Source organism: Amblyomma mixtum, chromosome 3 (genome assembly GCF_055824585.1).
Source record: "Amblyomma mixtum isolate Tamu chromosome 3, ASM5582458v1, whole genome shotgun sequence".
In the NCBI taxonomy this organism is placed as follows: Eukaryota; Metazoa; Arthropoda; class Arachnida; order Ixodida; family Ixodidae; genus Amblyomma; species Amblyomma mixtum.
The window spans coordinates 209297150-209319032 of record NC_143014.1 but is presented as its reverse complement, the minus strand read 5'-3'; the positions used below and the strand labels follow the sequence as shown (position 1 = coordinate 209319032).

General features: G+C 50.7%; 2 pseudogenes; both read right to left on the bottom strand.

Annotated features, from left to right (window-relative positions):
- Positions 1–1227: 1227 nt before the first annotated feature.
- On the bottom strand, positions 1228–2243 carry LOC149353503 (uncharacterized; annotated as a pseudogene).
- An 896-nt stretch (positions 2244–3139) lies between these two features.
- LOC149353502 (uncharacterized) lies at positions 3140–10027 on the bottom strand (annotated as a pseudogene).
- Between the last annotated feature and the right edge of the window lie 11856 nt (positions 10028–21883).

Sequence of the window (21883 nt, the reverse complement as noted above, 5' to 3'; positions counted from 1 at the left end):
ATTTGGAACAACACTGCCTATTAAGAAAATTTAAAACATGGGCTCACCTTTGATCTTAATGGCTTTCAACTGTGCAAGCTTCGCCATCGTCACCGATAGCTCTCTAGACCTATTCTCTTGCTCAAAACAATGAAGCAAAGTGTTGAGATCAAGGGCTAAGTCTGAATTCTTCAAGACTAGCTCTTCCACTAGAGTCGCGATTATTTAACAAAGGTAACAAGCAACCTTCCCGCTCGTTCGCATTCGCATCTTCGTGGCAGTGGTCCCTGTGATTGATTTTCGCGGTTGACAAACTGCAGTGCAACGCGTCTCTAGGTGATAGCTCGTCAATCGCGCTGTTTCTTTTTCTGCGGATTTTGTAGTCTTGACGGAAGCGTACGGCGCACTAAAGGACGAGGATACAAGAAAGAGAGACACATTGGACACACTAGGATGAGATGACCCGGACATACTTGCCGGTACTTCACAACATCGGAGCTTTCCGCGCTGGGACCTACTAACCACCTCTCAATAGGCGTCCTGCGACGGCCGTTATAACCATGTGGCTGCCCATTAGGGTCACTTCCCCGAGAGATCGTTTAGGTTTCAGAGGCCGGCTACGCAGAACCCACCGCGAGGTTCTGGTTTCCCTGTAAACAGAAACCGTCGCGTAGCTAACCGGACGGCACACCCCCATTTGCAGGAGGGAGATCACAATGTATTTGAAAACTTTTTGAATTGTTGTACACAGCCTTCAGAGCCGGATTTCATGAATCCAACCAGAGTATGAACCCAGGCCTGCCTCCGCCAGGCATCGCACTTCAAGAGCCCAACTGGCCCTCACAGTTGCAAGAACGTCGCTGCAGCCTCCCATGTGGTGGGCTCCCTGAGAGCAGTACTACTTGTGGTTATGTGGGGGGGGGATGAGCTCGGCTTTTGGCACCCTCATCGTGGGGGCACTGCTTGGAGCGGCGAAGGGGAGTGGAGATGTGGGGGGGGGGGAGTTCGCTTGCGACGCGCACGCAGTGGCCGTGGTCACGAGGTTTCCGGGCATCTTGGCTCAGGCCGCAGCAGTCCTGTCACTGGCTCCATGACAGGTGGACCGGTCTTGGGTGGATCATGTGCAGCTCGCACCGGGGGGGGGGGGGTATTGATCCTCCCGCGCAGGGTTTGGCGCGAGGGGGGGGGGGGGGGTTGGGGCTCTAGGAGCGGGAGACGACTTGAAGGCCGACTAGGGGAGGAACCAGCTCATAGGCGAGAGGCCAGGCCAGTTGTCTGCAGGAATTCCAGCAGCAGCCTAAAGGCTTGGGTCTGGCTGCGTCCAGGATGCAGCAGGTCCTGGTCCGAGTAGGCAGGCAGGCCGAGGCTACGGTAGCCTACCGTCATGGTTCTGCGGGTTGCTTCCAGGGACGGGCAGGCGCAGAGGAGGTAGCCCAGGGCCCCGCAGGAGGAGCAGTCTGGAGAGGGGGCTCTGCCGTGGCGGTGCAGGCGGGCCTGTGTCCAGGAGCAGCCCGTTCGCAGTCGCAGGAGCAGGGTCCGCTCCTCCGTGGCAGGCCGTCAGGCACCCTCAGGAAGCGGTCCCCTGAGGCCACGCGAGGATCCGGGTGGAGGGCCCATACGGCCTGCCGGAGGGCAGGGCGGGCGAAGTCCAGCTGGACGACTGCCGAAAAGATTGGGGAGCCGTTGGTGTGGGCAGCCCCGGCCAGCTGGTCCGCAGCCTCGTTGCCGGCAATGACAACATGCGACGGTAACCACTGGAGAGAGACCGGAGGGCCCTCATCCTGGATGGCCATCAGGCGAGCCGTGAGGGTGGCCACTGTGTGCTGCGTGGCCTGGGTCCGCCGCAAGAGCAGGAGGGCCTCTCTCGAGCCAGTCAAGATGACTCCAGGCTGCCGTCCGGGCATCAGGAGGAGGAGGTCCGCTGCCGGGTGGAGGCCAGCCAGCTCTGCTGCCGTGGAACTGGCCGGGAACCCCAGGCGACACGACAGTGCTGCACGCAAGGCCGGTACCACACAGGCTGCGGCAGCTTGGCCTGTGGACGGGAAGGCCGAGCTATCCGTGTACACCTGGAGGTGTCCTTCCAGGAATTCCTGCAGCAGGGCGGCGACTGACTGCCGCAGGGCAGCAGCAGGAGTTCGGCGCTTGCTGCAGTCTTTGATGCCCACCGAGATGGGGAGCGGTGGCCGTGTTGAAGGTGGTGGAGTTGGTGGCTGGGCCGCAGGGGAACCGAAGAGATGGTGGAAGGTGCTCCACAGGAGCCCCATACGGGAGGCCGGTGCATAGCAGAGCCGGGACAGGAGGGCCCCACCGTCCAGTGCACGGTATAGTCTATCAACATGCCGGAGTCCCGTCTGAAGGAGGAGAAGGGAGATTGGCCAAGTCGCTGCCTCGGCGTGGGTGGCAGCAATGGGGGAGCTAAGGGGGAGGCCCAGGCATTGTCGCAGGACAGCGCGGTGGCTGAGCACCAGGGACCTCAAGCGGGCGGGCGGTAGGGTCACCAACGGGGTGACAACCATATTCATTCCCACCAGCCGCATTGCAATTCTACAAAGTCGGGCAGCCAAAACCGCCCTTAGCCCATCCAGCTGGCGGGGCGCATCGTGCACGTACCAAATCGGACTTTTCCCCCATGACAGGAGCGCGCATGACAGAGATAAAAAGCAGCAAAAAACAATCAGAAAGCACGCCACATGAGGCGCGATAAAAAGAAGTTCACAGCCTCGATGGAAGAAGAGGAGGAAGAAGTGGTCACAAAAGCCATGTTTGCAGAGGTAAACAACAAGACAGGAAAAAAAAGTAATTGGGACTATTTCGCACGGCTCCACAAACGACGGATCGCCTTCGAAGCAACAGCAGGATAACCTTCGCAAGCAGCTGGCGAGCGCAGAGAAGCGACAAACATCTTATACAGGGATGTCAGTGGCACAGACACACAACAAAAACCAGAGTGGTCCTCCAGTGTCCTTGCAATAGGTTAGTTATCAAACCGCACACAATACCAAGACAGCAGCAGTCCTCCATGTCCTTGCAATAGGTTAGTTATCAAACCGCACACAAGACAGCAGTAGTCCTCCATGTCCTTGCGATCGGTTAGATATCAAGCACACACAAAAAAACAAGACCACAGTGGTCTTCCAATGTTCTTGCAACCGGTTAGTTATCACACCACATCACTCAGTTTCAGGTACTGCACTATGAAGAGCCAGCAGTCTACGTTAAGTGCATCAAACTGTGTGCTGCCATCGCCAGCCTCGCAGATAACCGTCGACGCACAACACCAGCATAGATCATGTAGTTGTGATCAAGGTGGCACCGGGCTTTCTTGACGTCCTTGGACACCTGGATCGGGGATTTTCCAGACATCCACACTAGGTGTTCTCGCAGAGACGCGGTATCGCACAGTTCGTCGAAGGCAGATGCGATGGGGTTTTTGAAGAGGGTGCTGGCCGACCATCAATAATCATCACGAATTTTGCTGCCTTGTTCAGCAGGCCTCGGTTCTCCTCTTTAGCGTCGTCGATTGCAGCACAAGCCGACGCTACGTCTTTCCAGCCAGAGCACGTTACATTAACCCTCAATAGAAAGACATTCCTGGAGATCATCTCTTGAAGCCACCGAGGACCGCGTCGGACATGTTTCCAGTGCTTTCGATGCGCACCTCAAGCAAGTTCCTCTTGAAATGGCCAACCAGGATCGAAAAAAGCAGAGCAGTCTTCAAGGTCAGTCGAGAGGTCATCAAAGTAAGTTTCCTTAGGCGTGGGGTGCGTAGCAGGGAGTTAAAGATCTCGGCCATTAGTGGGCTTGTCTCCTCGCTCTCAATGTAAGCTCTGCGCACGTCTAAGTGAAAGGTCTGCAGGCACTCACATGCCTTAAGTGCAACACAGAGCGCACTGGTGATAGCTGCTTGTGTTGTGCCATCATTGCCTGTGCCGACGCACTCGTAGTCAACGTGTAGTGAGTGCAGTGAGTGATTCAAGGCCAACGATGCCATTAGTGGTGCTGTCTCCTCGCTCTCACTGTAAGCCATGCGCACGTCTAAGTGAAATCTCTGCAGACACCCACATGCCTTAAGTGCAACACAGAGCGCACTGGTGATAGCTACTTGTGTTGTGCCATCATTGCCTGTGCCGACGCCCTCGTAGTCAATGTGTAGTGAGCGCAGTGAGTGATTCAAGGCCAACGATGCCATTAGTGGGGGCTGTCTCCTCGCTCTCACTGTAAGCCCTCCGCACGTCTAAGTGAAAGCTCTGCAGGCACCCACATGCCTTAAGTGCAACACAGAGCACACTGGTGATAGCTGCTTATGTTGTGCCATCCTTGCCTGTGCCGACACCCTCGTAGTCAAAGTGTAGTGAGCGCAGTGAGTGATTCAAGGCCAACGATGCCATTAGTGGGGCTGTCTCCTCGCTCTCACTATAAACCCTGCGCACATCTAAGTGAAAGCTCTGCAGGCACCCGCATGCCTTAAGTGTAACAAAGAGCACACTGGTGGTAGCTGCTTGTGTTGTGCCATAATTGCCTGTGCCGACGCCCTCGTAGTCAACGTGTAGTGAGCGCAGTGAGTGATTCAAGGCCACCGATGCCATTAGTGGGCCTGTCTCCTCACTCTCATTGTAAGCCCTGTGCACGTCTAAGTGAAGGCTCTGTAGGCACCCACATGCCTTAAGTTCAACGCAGAGTGCACTGGTGATAGCTGCTTGTGTTGTGTCATCATTGCCTGTGCCCACGCCCTCGTAGTCAACGTGTAGTGAGCGCAGTGAGTGATTCAAGGCCACCGATGCCATTAGTGGGGCTGTCTCCTCGCTCTCATTGTAAGCCCTGCGCACGTCTAAGTGAAAGCTCTGCAGGCTCCCACATGCCTTAAGTGCAACACAGAGCGTGCTGGTGATAGCTGCTTGTGCTGTGCCATCATTGCCTGTGCCGACGCCCTCGTAGTCAACGTGTAGTGAGCGCAGTGAGTGAAAGCTCTGCAGGCACCCACATGCCTCAAGTGCAACACAGAGCGCACTGGTGATAGCTGCTTGTGTTGTGCCATCATTGCCTGTGCCGACACCCTCGTAGTCAACGTGTAGTGAGTGCAGCGAGTGATTCAAGGCCACCGATGCCATTAGTGGGGCTGTCTCCTCACTCTCATTGTAAGCCCTGTGCACGTCTATGTGAAGGCCCTGTAGGCACCCACATGCTTTAAGTTCGACACAGAGCGCACTGGTGATAGCTGCTTGTGTTGTGTCATCATTGCCTGTGCCGACACCCTCGTAGTCAACGTGTAGTGAGCGCAGTGAGTGATTCAAGGCCACCGATGGCATTAGTGGGGCTGTCTCCTCGCTCTCATTGTAAGCCCTGTGCACGTCTAAGTGAAAGCTCTGCAGGCACCCACATGCCTTAAGTGCAACACAGAGCATGCTGGTGATAGCTGCTTGTGTTGTGCCATCATTGCCTGTGCCGACGCCCTCGTAGTCAACGTGTAGTGAGCGCAGTGAGCGAAAGCTCTGCAGGCACCCACATGCCTCAAGTGCAACACAGAGTGCACTGGTGATAGCTGCTTGTGTTGTGCCACCATTGCCTGTGCCGACGCTCTCGTAGTCAGCGTGTAGTGAGCGCAGTGAGTGATTCAAGGCCACCGATGCCATTAGTGGGGCTGTGTCCTCACTCTCATTGTAAGCCCTGTGCATGTCTAAGTGAAGGCTCTGTAGGCACCCACATGCCTTAAGTTCAACACAGAGCGCACTGGTGATAGCTGCTTGTGTTGTGCCATCATTGCCTGTGCCGACGCCCTCGTAGTCAACGTGTAGTGAGCGCAGTGAGTGATTCAAGGCCAACGATGCCATTAGTGGGGGCTGTCTCCTCGCTCTCACTGTAAGCTCTGCGCACGTCTAAGTGAAAGCTCTGGAGGCACCCACATGCCTTAAGTGCAACACAGAGCACACTGGTGGTAGCTGCTTGTGTTGTGCCATCATTGCCTGTGCCGACGCCCTCGTAGTCAACGTGTCGTGAGCGCAGTGAGTGATTCAAGGCCAACGATGCCATTAGTGGGGCTGTCTCCTCGCTCTCACTGTAAGCCCTGCGCACGTCTAAGTGAAAGCTCTGCAGACACCCACATGCCTTAAGTGCAACACAGAGTGCACTGGTGATAGCTGCTTGTGTTGTGCCATAATTGCCTGTGCCGACGCCCTCGTAGTCAACGTGTAGTGAGCGCAGTGAGTGATTCAAGGCCACCGATGCCATTAGTGGGGCTGTCTCCTCGCTCTCATTGTAAGCCCTGCGCACGTCTAAGTGAAAGCTCTGCAGGCACCCACATGCCTTAAGTGCAACACAGAGCATGCTGGTGATAGCTGCTTGTATTGTGCCATTATTGCCTGTGCCGACGCCCTCGTAGTCAACGTGTAGTGAGCGCAGTGAGTGAAAGCTCTGCAGGCACTCACATGCCTCAAGTGCAACATAGAGCGCGCTGGTGATAGCTGCTGGTGTTGTGCCATAATTGCCTGTGCCGACGCCCTCGTAGTCAACGTGTAGTGAGCGCAGTGAGTGAAAGCTCTGCAGGCACTCACATGCCTCAAGTGCAACATAGAGCGCGCTGGTGATAGCTGCTGGTGTTGTGCCATAATTGCCTGTGCCGACGCCCTCGTAGTCAACGTGTAGTGAGCGCAGTGAGTGAAAGCTCTGCAGGCACTCACATGCCTCAAGTGCAACATAGAGCGCGCTGGTGATAGCTGCTGGTGTTGTGCCATAATTGCCTGTGCCGACGCCCTCGTAGTCAACGTGTAGTGAGCGCAGTGAGTGATTCAAGGTCAACGATGCCATTAGTGGGCCTGTCTCCGCTCTCACTGTAAGCCTTGCGCACGTCTAAGTGAAAGCTCTGCAGGCACCCACATGCCTTTAGTGCAACACAGAGTGCACTGGTGATAGCTGCTTGTGTTGTGCCACCATTGCCTGTGCCGACGCCCTCGTAGTCAACGTGTAGTGAGCGCAGTGAGTGATTCAAGGCCACCGATGCCATTAGTGGGGCTGTCTCCTCGCTCTCATTGTAAGCCCTGCGCACGTCTAAGTGAAAGCTCTGCAGGCACCCACATGCCTTAAGTGCAACACTGAGCATGCTGGTGATAGCTGCTTGTGTTGTGCCATTATTGCCTGTGCCGACGCCCTCGTAGTCAACGTGTAGTGAGCGCAGTGAGTGAAAGCTCTGCAGGCACTCACATGCCTCAAGTGCAACATAGAGCGCGCTGGTGATAGCTGCTGGTGTTGTGCCATAATTGCCTGTGCCGACGCCCTCGTAGTCAACGTGTAGTGAGCGCAGTGAGTGATAGCTCTGCAGGCACTCACATGCCTCAAGTGCAACATAGAGCGCGCTGGTGATAGCTGCTGGTGTTGTGCCATAATTGCCTGTGCCGACGCCCTCGTAGTCAACGTGTAGTGAGCGCAGTGAGTGAAAGCTCTGCAGGCACTCACATGCCTCAAGTGCAACATAGAGCGCGCTGGTGATAGCTGCTGGTGTTGTGCCATAATTGCCTGTGCCGACGCCCTCGTAGTCAACGTGTAGTGAGCGCAGTGAGTGATTCAAGGTCAACGATGCCATTAGTGGGCCTGTCTCCGCTCTCACTGTAAGCCTTGCGCACGTCTAAGTGAAAGCTCTGCAGGCACCCACATGCCTTTAGTGCAACACAGAGTGCACTGGTGATAGCTGCTTGTGTTGTGTCATCATTGCCTGTGCCCACGCCCTCGTAGTCAACGTGTAGTGAGCGCAGTGAGTGATTCAAGGCCACCGATGCCATTAGTGGGGCTGTCTCCTCGCTCTCATTGTAAGCCCTGCGCACGTCTAAGTGAAAGCTCTGCAGGCACCCACATGCCTTAAGTGCAACACAGAGCATGCTGGTGATAGCTGCTTGTGTTGTGCCATCATTGCCTGTGCCGACGCCCTCGTAGTCAACGTGTAGTGAGCGCAGTGAGTGAGAGCTCTGCAGGCACTCACATGCCTCAAGTGCAACATAGAGTGCGCTGGTGATAGCTGCTGGTGTTGTGCCATAATTGCCTGTGCCGACGCCCTCGTAGTCAACGTGTAGTGAGCGCAGTGAGTGAAAGCTCTGCAGGCACTCACATGCCTCAAGTGCAACATAGAGCGCGCTGGTGATAGCTGCTGGTGTTGTGCCATAATTGCCTGTGCCGACGCCCTCGTAGTCAACGTGTAGTGAGCGCAGTGAGTGAAAGCTCTGCAGGCACTCACATGCCTCAAGTGCAACATAGAGCGCGCTGGTGATAGCTGCTTGTGTTGTGCCACCATTGCCTGTGCCGACGCTCTCGTAGTCAACGTGTAGTGAGCGCAGTGAGTGATTCAAGGCCACCGATGTCATTAGTGGGGCTGTCTCCTCACTCTCATTGTAAGCCCTGTGCACGTCTAAGTGAAGGCTCTGTAGGCACCCACATGCCTCAAGTGCAACACAGAGTGCACTGGTGATAGCTGCTTGTGTTGTGCCATCATTGCCTGTGCCGACACCCTCGTAGTCAACGTGTAGTGAGCGCAGTGAGTGATTCAAGGCCACCGATGCCATTAGTGGGGCTGTCTCCTCGCTCTCACTGTAAGCCCTGCGCACGTCTAAGTGAAAGCTCTAGAGGCACCCACATGCCTTAAGTGCAACACAGAGCACACTGGTGGTAGCTGCTTGTGTTGTGTCATCATTGCCTGTGCCGACGCCCTCGTAGTCAACGTGTAGTGAGCGCAGTGAGTGATTCAAGGCCAACGATGCATACACAGAGCACAGGGTGTTGCCCACAAGCCCCCTGTTGGAGACCTTCACCATTGTAGCGCGTTCGAGAGTCTGTGCCAGGGTTTCGGACACTAACGAGGGCTGGTCTACAAAAAGGCAAAATTGGACGCGGCCAGGACACTCTAGTCTGAGCAGGTGAAGAGTGGACTTTTCCTGTTTCAGGATTGGCTATGTGCTGCTAATATGCGGCAGAACGAGAGTTCTCAGCGTGGTGTTGGTCTGAAGTGCCGCGCACAACTTCATTATAGTTGCTGCATCAAGAGAAGAGTTGTTCAGATTGAGGTGCTCCATAGTGCAGTTCCCTGACAATGCTTTGGCAAGACATGTAGCCCCTCTGCTGTCAAAGCTGCAATTTAGTAGCGACAGTGTTTGAAGTGAGTGATGGCCGATCAAGAGCTTTGCCAATGCATCTCCCACTGTGTTACTAATTGACGTATTTTCTAGAACCAGTTGCTGAAATGATAGAATGCCTTCTAACGCAGTAGACTTTTCAAACAGTAAAGGCAACCCCGCCGTCCGCTTAAGTGCTCGCAGCTCATACCTGTTTCGCATAGACCCAGCAAGGTGAGCTTCTGGAGAAACCTTCTGCTCTTGAAGGCCCCTGGCATGGCGTCGCAGACAGAAGACTGTGCTGTCCTGCACGGCCAAGTACTCTAGTCGTTCACATGCCATTTGGGCTTGGAGCAGGGTGCTTGCAGAGTCTCGAGACAGATGGTTGCCGATTAGCTTGACGGTGTGGAGGGTCTTCCCGTTTCTCCCCAGCATATCGGCTACCATGGCAGCCAGGTAGTCACTGACGTGAACCAGTTGATGAGGTCAAGCTCACGTAGGCATTTCGGAGGGCCAAAGGCGTGGAGAAATCTGCTCTGAGGCAGAAGTCTACGGCTGGCATGAAGTACGACCCTATCCAAATTGTTCGCCGGTCCAACGATGACAGACGAGATGAGAGAGAGCCGGTGAATGTGTGTTGGGTCGTAAACACGGACTTCGTGGATGCAGGGATGCTGTCTGGGAAGCCAGGCGATGAGGAAGGCGCCGTCGTTTTCATTGCCTCTAGCCTAGTACGTCGCCAACTCGTCATCTCGGTGCTCATAAGAGCGCAGGCAGAGCTTGCCCGGTTCAATCTATGTCAACGTAAGTCTTGTCGCCCGCAACGCCTTGTTCCACGATGCCAAATTCTCAGTAAGCCCGCATTCTTTGAGCTCGCCCGCGGAGCAGGACCGTTCGCAGGGCAGACCTCGTAGTAAGTGTCCGAGTCGCCAACGCCAAGGGTAGTAGTTAGCGTCCATGCTAGTATCCCCGTTTCAACTTGGCGGAAAAAATTCCGTCGATGCCGTTAATACCAAACTAAGCAGGTATATTGCAACCGCAGCTTCTAACCTGAGGTTGGACGAAGCGTTGGTACTCACGCTGCCATGCACCTTCCCAAGCTATTCTCGGAACATGAGTCCTCACTTTTTTCATGGATCTTTGGTGGCGGCTGTCGAGATTTCACTGGTAGCACACAACGTGATCAACCGTGGTGGGGTGCCCCGAGGCCATAGCATTCGGGAATCAGAAGAGGGAACGAAGCCTAGCACTGCTTCCAACACGAGAGCGCACGAGAGCCTCCAGCGCCTTCGTCTTCTCCTTAGCAATCCGTCTTCTTCGTCGCAAATGGCGCCACCTGGTGCAGCTTCTGATCCCCCGAAATGCGCTATATACGCTGGGTGTGTCCCCAAATAGCGAGAGCTTCTCGGGAAGTCTCACATGCTGCGGTGTGCGCTACATTTGCTGATACAGTCGTTCAAACTAAACAGTGTAACCAACTGTGCATGAGGCGAACGAGAACAAACCGGGCACTGTAACAGACGACTGCTCAGGCGATATCCCAGCCGCCTGTGGCGTCCGCTAGCGTGTTTGTAAATGCAGCGGCGTTTCGGCCGGCCAATAGCCTCACAGGTTTCTTTCGAGGTGGCAACCTCAATAAAGGCGTTAAGCTTTTCGAATCCGGCAGTGTCCACACGTGAGGAAACATATGAATGAAAGTGGCATAAAAATAGCGTCGCGTCTGCCACAGGCCGACGACAAAGGAGCCGCAGCAAAGGAAGCGAGAGAATTTTAACGTACTGTAGTGTTTGACCCCAAAGAGCACATATGGAGGAAGAAGGCCTCCTTTAATAGATCTTTTAAGGCGACAACAAACGCATGAGTTATGAGAATAACCACGCAGAAAGATAACGAACGATTTGGATCCACGCAAAGTTTTCGCCGTTCATGCTTCCTGTGTCGTGTCGAAAAGCGGCAAAACTAGGCCAAAGGAGAAATGCGACAGATGCTGTTACAGCCAAGAGCACAGAAGTTAGCGTTACTTAATTCTGGGTTTCAGAGGTGACGGAAAGAAACTGCGACAAACAGCAAGATGCTGCTCCATCGTCGTCGCTTCCCCCTTCTGGACGCTCGCGCCGCGCTCGTCGCTGTGGAGTAAGAAACGCAGGGCACTTGCCGCATGTTCTTTTTTCACAGTGGTCGGGGAAGCAGCGAGCGACACAAATGTCTCGAAATTTGAGCCGGATTACAATTCGAGGCCCGGAACAGCCGTTTGGACTCAAGTGACTTCAGCGGTGCTCCACAGCATTTTCTGAACGCAGTCGGTTGGAATCGTTAGTCATATTTTTGTGGCCTGTTTTGAGGGGAAGATCTATATCCGAAGGCAAACTTGCTAGATATAGCGTCCTCCATACGAGTTATGTGATAAACAGTTCGCGTTTCTCACCCCTGATCGCGACCGCTGTCATCTTTCCGTACTTGTTTCAGCTTTGCGATATTTCTTGCATGCTAAACAATGACAACAGGGGCTGGAGGTAACACACCTTCCCACACAGGGGCCGATAAAAGTGCACTGGCCCAGGAAAGCCTTTCAGAACAGGTTGACAAACAGGAACTTCCCTCCAGAAATAATGCATCCGAGATCTTACGTATTGATTGATTACAAACATCTTTATTTCTTCAATGTTCTCAGAACATGTGGGTGGGCCGCCTAGTCCGGTAGTCCACTGGCTGCTGCTGCTGCGCTGACCCTCCCCACCAGCCAGTGCTGACGGTCAGGATCATCGCTGAGCGCGAAAAGAGTGAAACAACGCGATTATACAATAAACACCCTTGCACCATCCATATGCGCCATGTTCTTCAAAGACAACGTTGCGCGACGGCCCTCTCAACCGGGTTACCGTCTTTGTCTTCAGCACAAAGCCAGCCGACTTCCCCGTCCACTGCCTGTTCCTCTCTGTCTTTGGCTAAGTGGCTAACTTATTGATAGGAGTTGGACATTTGGATTGAACCGAAAAAAAAAACGATTAAAGTACGCCTAATTCATTTTTCGAAACTCGGTTTCAACCTAAAAAGGTGAGTATTTTGGCATGCAAGGAATAGATAACTGGCAGTTGAACGCGAGTTACACTCAGTCCAAGCATAAATTCAGTAAGCAGGCAAAGCCAGGGGCATGATGCGACGATAATGTTGTTGGATGAGAAGCGGAGTTGTGCGATTTGAAGTATTGCTCCTCTGCTCCTCTAGTCAGGCGGTTGAGTAGATTAATCAACTGCATGGAGGACACGGGCTACCAGGTATGTTCTGGATACCGCGACAATTGGGGGCCAGTTCCATCGCTGCCATCAACTCGTCGACCACGTGATGCCCCATCCTCGCACTCAACCCATCGCGACAACCCAACAATAACATGCCAACCTAGCTCTTAAAGGTAAACATCAACTTGCGTTTTTGCCAGGCGGCGATTTCGTTTAACTTTAGTCACTCTTTTAATGACGATAGCAATTTCTTCTGCAAGCTCAGCTCCAAGTATTGCCATTTGCACGCTGATTACTGGTAACTAAATTGTTCGTGGTGAAAAAAAAAAAACACCGAGATAGTGTTCAGTTGACTTTTGACCACACAGGATTGCTGCATTAACGCACCGAAAAAGTCAGTATTTCATTCGTCGAAAATAATATTCGCGGAAAAAAAAGAAACGAAACTTGAGTTCTGAAATAAAAAAAAAACGAAAAAAGTCAGCCGAATTTTCAGAAAACAAAAACCAAAAAGTCCAACCCCTACTTAATGGACTAGTCGTATAGGTCTTGATTGGGTCATTTCCTTTGAAGCTCTCGTGGACTTTTCTAAATAAGTTGCTAGTTCTAATAAAGAGTTTTCTTTTTCTTTCTATCGGGGAGGGGGTACTCATGTTTGCTGCAGCGAAACTAACATGCACTGAGCTCCGATCTGTTATCGCGAGAATGTATGCATGTCCAGCGATAACAGCGCAATTGTCTCATGAAAGCCACGTACGTGCGTTATCGCCGAGTCAGTGTGGTCCGCGTGCTCACCCATCTTTTCAACACAGCAAGCCAAAGTTTCACTTACCGATCTCATTGTGTAGGCCAACGCTACCAATGGAATTCGTTAACGCCAACAATTTAAGGCGGATTGCGCAGTGACGCGTTCGGACGAGCGACGGCGCGCACCTTGTCATGCACCTTGTCAGCACCTGCTCTATAATAAAATGCGCATGTATTTTTAGCTGCAGTGGTCGCTACTGGTGTTGAAGCGGTTGGAGCCAACAGCGCAGCTCTCGGTTTTTGTCTACGAAAATGTGGGCGGCCGCGCAGCTCATTACTGTTACCCGCCTCCCGCCGCGCGTGTGTGGAAGCTCATCGAAAACTCCGGTGGCTATCACGAGGCAGATATCGCTGGTCACGCGCTTTCGCATTGCTCTTGATATCTATCGATCTGTACGCCGGCGGATGACGGTGCCTGCAGGGTCATTTTTGGTCAACATTTCCCGGCTGGTAATATAAACGCGTCCACAGTCGAACAGTGGCTAAAAGAGCGATCAGTTGAATCCATCGAAGGCAAAAGTCAAAGCCATGGTGTCCTCAGATTCCGCTTGCATCTCTTGGATTCCAGTTACATTCGTTTGATTCAAACGGCTCAATCTGGGTTGCGGGACGCCCGTATCAGAAACCATGCTCACCAAGTGGATAATGAGCACATCCAGCTTCACGCCATGTGCACTTATGAGGTGATCGAGACACATACGAGTTCTGTACGTGTCATGAAAGACCCGGCGGTTTTTGGTGACATCGCGGTATAGAATCTCGCGCTCAAAACGTCCTCACACTCAATGCGCGCTCAGTACTATGTTCGGCCACTTCTTCGAGTGAGCAAAGGTGGTGCCTCAGAGCTGCAGACCGAAGCGTACAGTTCATCATCCGTCCCTCCTTGCTGTACCCCATAGGTTTACTAACTGGAACAATGGCATGCGCGAGGGTTCTCGCGAGCTTCCGTTTCGTTTTTCTTGCTAGGGCACAACGGGAACACCTGAGACGTCAGCTCGTCCTCGAAGGGACCCAGGTCTGCAGATGCGCGTGCGAAGCGCCACTTACCGAGACTCTCACGCCACGGACGCGCTCTTCATCTCGAGCGGCGCTTCCGACACTCTATCGGCCCAGCGACCACCTCTCGTCACGAGCCATATGCATGCTTCGCGCTGAAGTTCTCAGACGTCGAGTCACGCCACCGAGCCGAGCATGTCTGTACATTTCTTCCTCATATATTTTTTTTTTTCTCAGGCATGTGACCATTGCTGTGGATCAGCTCAGGGCACCGGGAATTCTTTTAGACACCTTGACTAGCGCAAAGTGGGCAAGGACAAGAGGGCAAGAAGAGGACACGCGAGGATTCTTCATGGTGAAAACAGCGCAGGAAAAACGAACGGACGACGAAAGACACAACACAAGCGCTGACTCGCAACTGATTTTTAATGAGGATTCTTCTTTTATTGTCCTTGCCTATTCAAATTTTGCGCTAGTCGGGATGCCTGAACGGAATAACCAACTAGCTCAATTAAGAGCATGCGATTAAGTGATGCGGCGCAACCGGCCTAATTGCTTTCGCTCGATGGCTGACCATTATTCACGCCAAGAACTGATGCGGGAACACTTTGGCTCGGCAGATACGCTGAGTTCCCTCTGCCCGACACTCCCACTCCCCAATTTTGAGGGAAAGAAAGAAGATATTATACACAAGTACCGAGCGGACCCACTGAAGAAATACCGAACAGAATTTTGAGCAGCCGCCGCGGCGGTTCAGTGGCTATGGTGCTCGACTGCTGGCTCGAAAGACGCGGGTTCGATCCCGGCCGCAAGGCTGCATTTCGATGGAGGCGAAATCTAAAGGCCCATGTACTGTGCGATGTCAGTGCACGTTAAAGAACCCTATACGTTGTCGAAATTATCTGAAGCCCTTCACTACGGCGTCTCTCATAGCCTTAGTCGCTTTGAGACGTTAATACACCGCACACAGAGAAAAAAAAATAAGCAATGTAACGTTACTCCCAAAAGGAAGTTTGCGTAATCTCCTGAATGCCGCCCGCATATTTCAGTACTCGTAGGACTCTTTATACATTGTATTTTTTACTTCAGGGAAACTGATCATCGTGAAATACGAATAAGTGGCTTTTTCCCCAATAAAGGGCCTGAATACAATAATGTTACTGATGCAGCCCTCGCAACGACGTGCACCTTAAAATAACTAACGTATTCATTGCAGGAACACTAAGCGGGCTATGGCGAAGCGACAGAAAACAAATGAGGGACGCATAGGCTTTTGTTAGCTGCACGCTAAGCGCTAGTAGGCACGGATGCGGTAGGGACCTGGTGAGAAATTTTCCGGGCAGCGGCTTTCACCAACGGCGTCCCGGACTAGGGACCCGATCAGCCTTCCCTTCAACTAAGGCTTTAATAAACGTTTTCATCATCATCATCTATTGCGCGCGTTACGTGCTTTCAGGGGGGAATGGCCGCGTGGGAAAAGGCAGCGAGCACCTTCTTCGCTTGGCAACGGATCACGCCGATCTTCTGTGGCAGGAGTACAGCTGGCTTTCGAGTCGCAACCGTAGTAAGACTCAATAGTCCGCCTTAACGCCGAAATCCTCAAGTATCTAGCGCGCTAACAAAGTGCTCTAGATGGTGAGCGGATCAGCGCTGCAAGCAGTGCATTCATGCGAACGTACACCGTATGCAGAGTTGTACTTGATGCGCATGACAAGTAATTGATTACCTGTAATAATTTTGTAATTAATTAATTAAACGTTCCTGGTAATTCAGTTACTTTTTTCTTCAATTGATTGCTGGTAATCAGTTACTTTTTTTCCAAAAAAAAAAAAACAAAATGTAACCAACGACGCAGCTTTGAGAACCTGACGGCTAACACTGGTGCTAGCAGGGATGCTTTTTTTCATAACAGAGCGACAGCGGACCGGCTGTGGAGAAGCATCGCGTCCTATCGTGTCCGGAACACAACCGTGTCACTGTCTTATTCTACGGCAGTTCTCGTCTCGAGAAATATCACGTGACCGCGCTCTGTAGGGGCCACCCCTGTCCTGTCAGATGGCGTAGCGATTTACTTCCCACTACACCCAATTCGGAGGCTTCCACACTGAGCACGCAGCAACAACGAAGTGCGGCGCTTCGTAGAGGACTTGGACGCTAGCATTGAAGCATTGCGCCACTACGACCTACAGTTCGCAAGGTGCTCATACTTTACAATATGCAGTCCTTCCCTGCCGCGCATACATTGAGACAGTGTTCAGCGTAGCTATTCATCTCTTCGGGAGGAAATGGGAGAAAATTAACGACGACAACTTCGAAGATCAACTGCTCTTGAAAATCAACAACGTAAAACAAAATATCAGGCAAGCTGCAGTAAGACATTGTAGTAAGAATAAATTTATGTTAGGCAAGAAAAGCTAAAAGAAAAACAACGCAATAATAATCGGTGACTGTAATTGTCCAGTTACTTTTCTGGGGCTGTAATTGACCACTGCAATAAGTGACATATAAGATGGAGTAATTGCAGTTGTAATCGGTTACGTATTTTCTGTAGCGTGTGCAAAACTGATCGTATGCCTTGCCGCAGCAAAGCCTCCGTGTTTCGCACTGTATACGGACTTCGGCTGAGTACAAACTCGTGGTTTCCTGTGCTCCGATTCGATATTTTCGCAAGTTTGCTCCGTCATAAGCTGCAGGAGCACGGAAAACATGGCCGTCACGCAGGCCAGCTAAATATTTGGCCAGATGTACAGTATTTGTCATGTTTAGAGGGAATGCGAGAAATTTTAACGGTTAAACAGGCGCTTAACGCGTAGAAAAGTAGGTTTCACCGCGAAGCAGGAGCGCGGATTCAGGCTCCTCCTCTGAAGCTCTCTGCGCCTTTTTTTCCGCGGTGAAACAAACTTTCGTCGAGTTAAGAGCCAGTTTAACCATTTCTAGTGTTGCCTTTAAATATAACACATAATGTACATTCGGCATGCCACATCTGTGAACGCTGCGCAATGTGTTTTGGGGAGATGCATTATTTCATGATTTTGACACACAACGACAATGCCACGGTCCCCTGCCTGATGACTCCGCTAACATCACAGCGTCACTAGTTCTGTCATGCATAGATGCCATCTATCCATGCAACTCTCTGCAGCTAGTTTATCCGAGCCACGGCCGGTTTAATGGAAGCATGAAAATTAATTAGAAGGAGACGGAGAAAAACAGGCCTGAATTCTAATCTCCGAGTACACAGATGAATTTCGCTTGGCTGGCGATCGCTTTCTGAACAAGAACGTGACATTCTTTCGGTACAGAAATAGGCACACGCGCCGTTTATCATGTGTTCACATAACAACAACAGCAACAAAAAAATACAATTGCGTTTGTTTCGTACACGTCAGATGGGTTCCATGCAAGCGGTCACGCTTGAATTGCGCCTGGGAATCTTGGCAAACGGCAAATACACGCCGTCTTGGCGTGTTGGCGCTGCGCTCGACCTCTCTGTAATATATATAGTTGTAATATATATACATATATATATATATATATATATATATATATATATATATATATATATATATATATATATATATATATATATATGGTTTGGTTTGGTTTATGGGGTTTAACGTCCCAAAGCGACTAAGGCTATGAGAGACGCCGTAGTGGAGGGCTCCGGAAATTTCGACCACCTGGGGTTCTTTAACGTGCACTGACATGACACAGTACACGGGCCTCTAGAATTTCTCCTCCAAAGAAATTCCAGCCGCCGCGGCCGGGATCGAACCCACGTCTTTCGGGTCAGTAGCCGAGCACCATAGCCACTGAGCCACCGCGGCGGCTATATATATATATATATATATATATATATATATATATATATATATATATATATATATATATATATATATATATATGAGAGCGAAGCCAACAGCCACAGAAACCAAGGAGCACAGGGGATTTTTTTTTAATTCATTAATTTTTTTTGTGGTGTTGATCAAGTAAGAAAATTACTGAATATGTTGTCGCTTAAAGCTGATTGATTAGAAAAGCAGAAGAAAAAACAACCACATGCCGCCGGTGGGATCCGAACCCACGACCTCCGAATGGTCGTGGGTTCGGATCCCACCGGCGGCATGTGGTTGTTTTTTCTTCTGCTTTTCTAATCAATCAGCTTTAAGCGACAACATATTCAGTAATTTTCTTACTTGATCAACACCACAAAAAAAATTAATGAATTAAAAAAAAAATCCCCTGTGCTCCTTGGTTTCTGTGGCTGTTGGCTTCTCTCATATTTATAACGAGCCCCTCATTCCCCTTCCCTATATATATATATATATATATATAGTCGCCGGAAGTTTCCAATCTGTTAACGTTCAGTTTTTTTTATTATTATTATTAGGCTGCCCTTGAACCCTCCCCCCTGTGCCTCATCTGCGCGTGAGGCGCACTCGGCATATTGCTCATCCATCCGGACGTTTTCACTTTCCTCTTGAGAGAGAGAGAGAGAGAGGAAGGGAAAGGCGAACTCTTGTTTTTGCGCTTGCCGGCGCTGCTAAGCATGACGAATATTTCCGCTTGTTTGCGTGGCTGAGAGCCGTCTCTGTCTCTGGGCGTCGCAGGGTGACGAAGCCTCGCAAAGGGCGAAAGATGAAAGAAGTTGTCGGAAGTCGTCTTCGAACTTCTTTTGAAAGGCGAAGGACATCTTTTGTTTTTGCGTGACGGATTCTTAGCTCGCCTAACTTTGTTTGACTTTTCTTACAGCGCCTTATTCGTATTTGTGCTCTCCGCGGTTCGTGAAAGACGTGCGCACTGAGTAAATAAAATGCGCGTTGCACGATCGAATCAGTCTACAGAAACAGTGCCCACAAAGACGACGACCAGAGAAGGATACATAACGAGCATTGTGTGCCTTGTCCTCTACGTCTTTGTGTGCGATGTTGCTGCGGTATGAATTACAAGCAAGCCCGCATCGCCATGTTAACTGCTGTACGGATCAGGTTCGCAGCTATTCTAGTCGTGGAGGTAAACAAAAAAAGCACTGCCTTTAAAGTACCCGCAATAATTTGAGCCTTGTTCTGTGATATATGTGTCATCATACACAGCGTTTCTGCACTTGGATTTTTCCAACCGTTATATATATATATATATATATATATATATATATATATATATATATATATATATATATATATATATATATATATATATATATATATATACATATATACAGGGTGTCCCAGCTAAAAGTAACCAAGCTTTTAAAAAAGACGAAGTGTCCTAGCCCCGTGACCAACTGAGGGTTGTTGCCAGTCGCGTGTCCTAGTCTGCGGTATTTCTTTTATTGTGCAAACGTAATTAATTAGCAGAGACTGATTAGCTAACTTTTTAATTATTGCCTTTAGGAAGAAATCGTCAATGCAAGAATTGTAGATCCCATAGAAAAATAACCGGTTGCGGTGTTTCCAACCAAGTACCACTGATACAGCTTCTTTTATTTGCCTTAAAAGAAAGCCCGCGAAATACAAAAAGAACCACGTGATAGGGAAGCAATTTCAGCGCTCCCAGACGACCGATCAAACAACGACATTCGCTTATCTTTGCAACGCTGGCCCGAACGGGGTTCGGCGTTTTGCGATGGTTGCGAGATATACGACAGCAACTCTCGCATGGGCGCTAGGGCGACCGCTCCTTCAGCGCGTGACGGTGCAAGTTCGGCGGCACGGCCACATGCCTATCACTCGAGGCGAGGTTTCGCGTGAAAAAGCGCTCCATGCGAGCCGCGCTTCACTTCCTTGAAAAGCAGCGCCCGCTTACTTTTCATGACGCATATCTCGCCACCACCTCAAAACGCCGAACCCTGTTCGGGGCAGCGTTGCAAACATAAGCAGATGTCGTTGCTTGATCGGTCGTTTGGGAGCGCTGAAACTGCTTCCTTATCACGTGGTTCTTTTTGTATTTCGCGGGCTTTCTTTTAAGGCAAATAAAAGAAGCTGTATCAGTGGTACTTGGTTGGAAACACCGCAACCGGTTATTTTTTTATGGGATCTACAATTCCTGCATTGACGATTTCTTCCTAAAGGCAATAATTAAAAAGTTAGCTAATCAGTCACTGCTAATTAATTACGTTTGCGCAATAAAAGAAATACCGCAGACTAGGACACGCGACTGCCAACAACCCTCAGTTGGTCTCACGGGGCTAGGACACTTCGTCTTTTTTAAAAGCTTGGTTACTTTTAGCTGGGACACCCTGTATATATATGCAAAAAAAGACGCATTTTAGTTAATCGCATGGTTGGCTGATACAATCGCATTCATGAGTGTAGTAGTTAGCCGCACAGATGACAATCCCCATGCTACTGAGGGAATTATGCCGACATGCGATGTATGCTGACACATGCCAACGGAACGCTGAAGCATGATGTCACTTTTCTGTGTATCACGAACACCCTATAGATTTTCCTGCTGCACTGATCGGGATAACTCCGTTGGATATACGTCTTATCACAAAGAAAGGCTCGCACCGACACGTGACCCAGTACACAACCCAGTTGCTATCGGTTTTCGCCGCCACTGAAGTGCATTGATGTATACGTGTTTGCGGGTTGTTAACACAGCGAATCGTCTAGCTAACGTCGGAGCCGCGTCAAGACAGTCCTGACAGGCATGTCTTTTTCGCAAAATTCATCCTGAAGGCACGCAGCGTCGGTAAAGAGATGTTGGGAGCTTCATGAATGTCCTGATGGCGATCGATACATTGCGGCCACCTTTGCCTCATCCTATTTTGGTGACCTCACCAAGGTGTCAGAGAGGCCGGAGACGTGTTATGCGAGTGAGGTCGACTTCAACCTCATTCGGGAGCCAGGGTTGGGTGACCCTTAAGGTTTCAAACTCACGATGCCGACTTCAACTTCAAGTTGAACTTATCTCCACGTCACTGTGAATTGGGCGATTAGGTGATTTGAGTGAGGATCCCTTTAAACTTCACTCCTGAGTTCGAAGTTGACTGAGGTCGGCAGTCGACGCAGTCGAGCTGTGAAGTGAAAGCCCTTGGTTGCTGCCGGCAAGGGCGTCCGCAGAACTTTTTCCAGGGGGGGGGGGCACCCGATGTCCGGGGAGGGGGGCGGCGGTAGGTCAGCACCAAAAAGGAAGGCCCAAATGCACATCTGGCACAATGCTCAAAAAGACATTTTACCTCTGAAAAGCAATTCGCGGTCGCTCATCGGTTGTGACGTCTTGTTGTTGAGCAAGAGGTCCACGGCTTAGATACCACGCAGCTGCGGACACATTTCGATAGAGGCGAAATGAAAAAAGGCTAGGTTACTGAAATTAATTAGGAGCCCTCTATTATACCACCTACCTCGCTACTCTGACATGTAAATCAATCAATCAATAAATCAATCAATCAATCAATCAATCAATCAATCAATCAGACCGCCAGTCAATCAATGCGTGTATTCCGCAACAAATTCTTTACAGCGCTGCCTCGCGACCCAACCTCGTATACCAGCGGATGAAACATGCATGGCCCCTTATGCTTGATATCATTTTGGAGGATGGCTTGCGTCACTAAACGGATATAATTTATTTTTTCCGCGCACCCACATCCCACGTCCCATTTACCATTGCTGCCCACTGTACAAGCATAATGGAGAATTAGGCCCCATATCTGCAGACTCCATCTGCCACGTTATTTTTGCGCTTCGTCAAGGAAATTTGTTGTCACGTGGCGATGATGACAGAATTATCAAGCAAACTGTTTATTTGGCGACCTTGTTCTTAAACTCA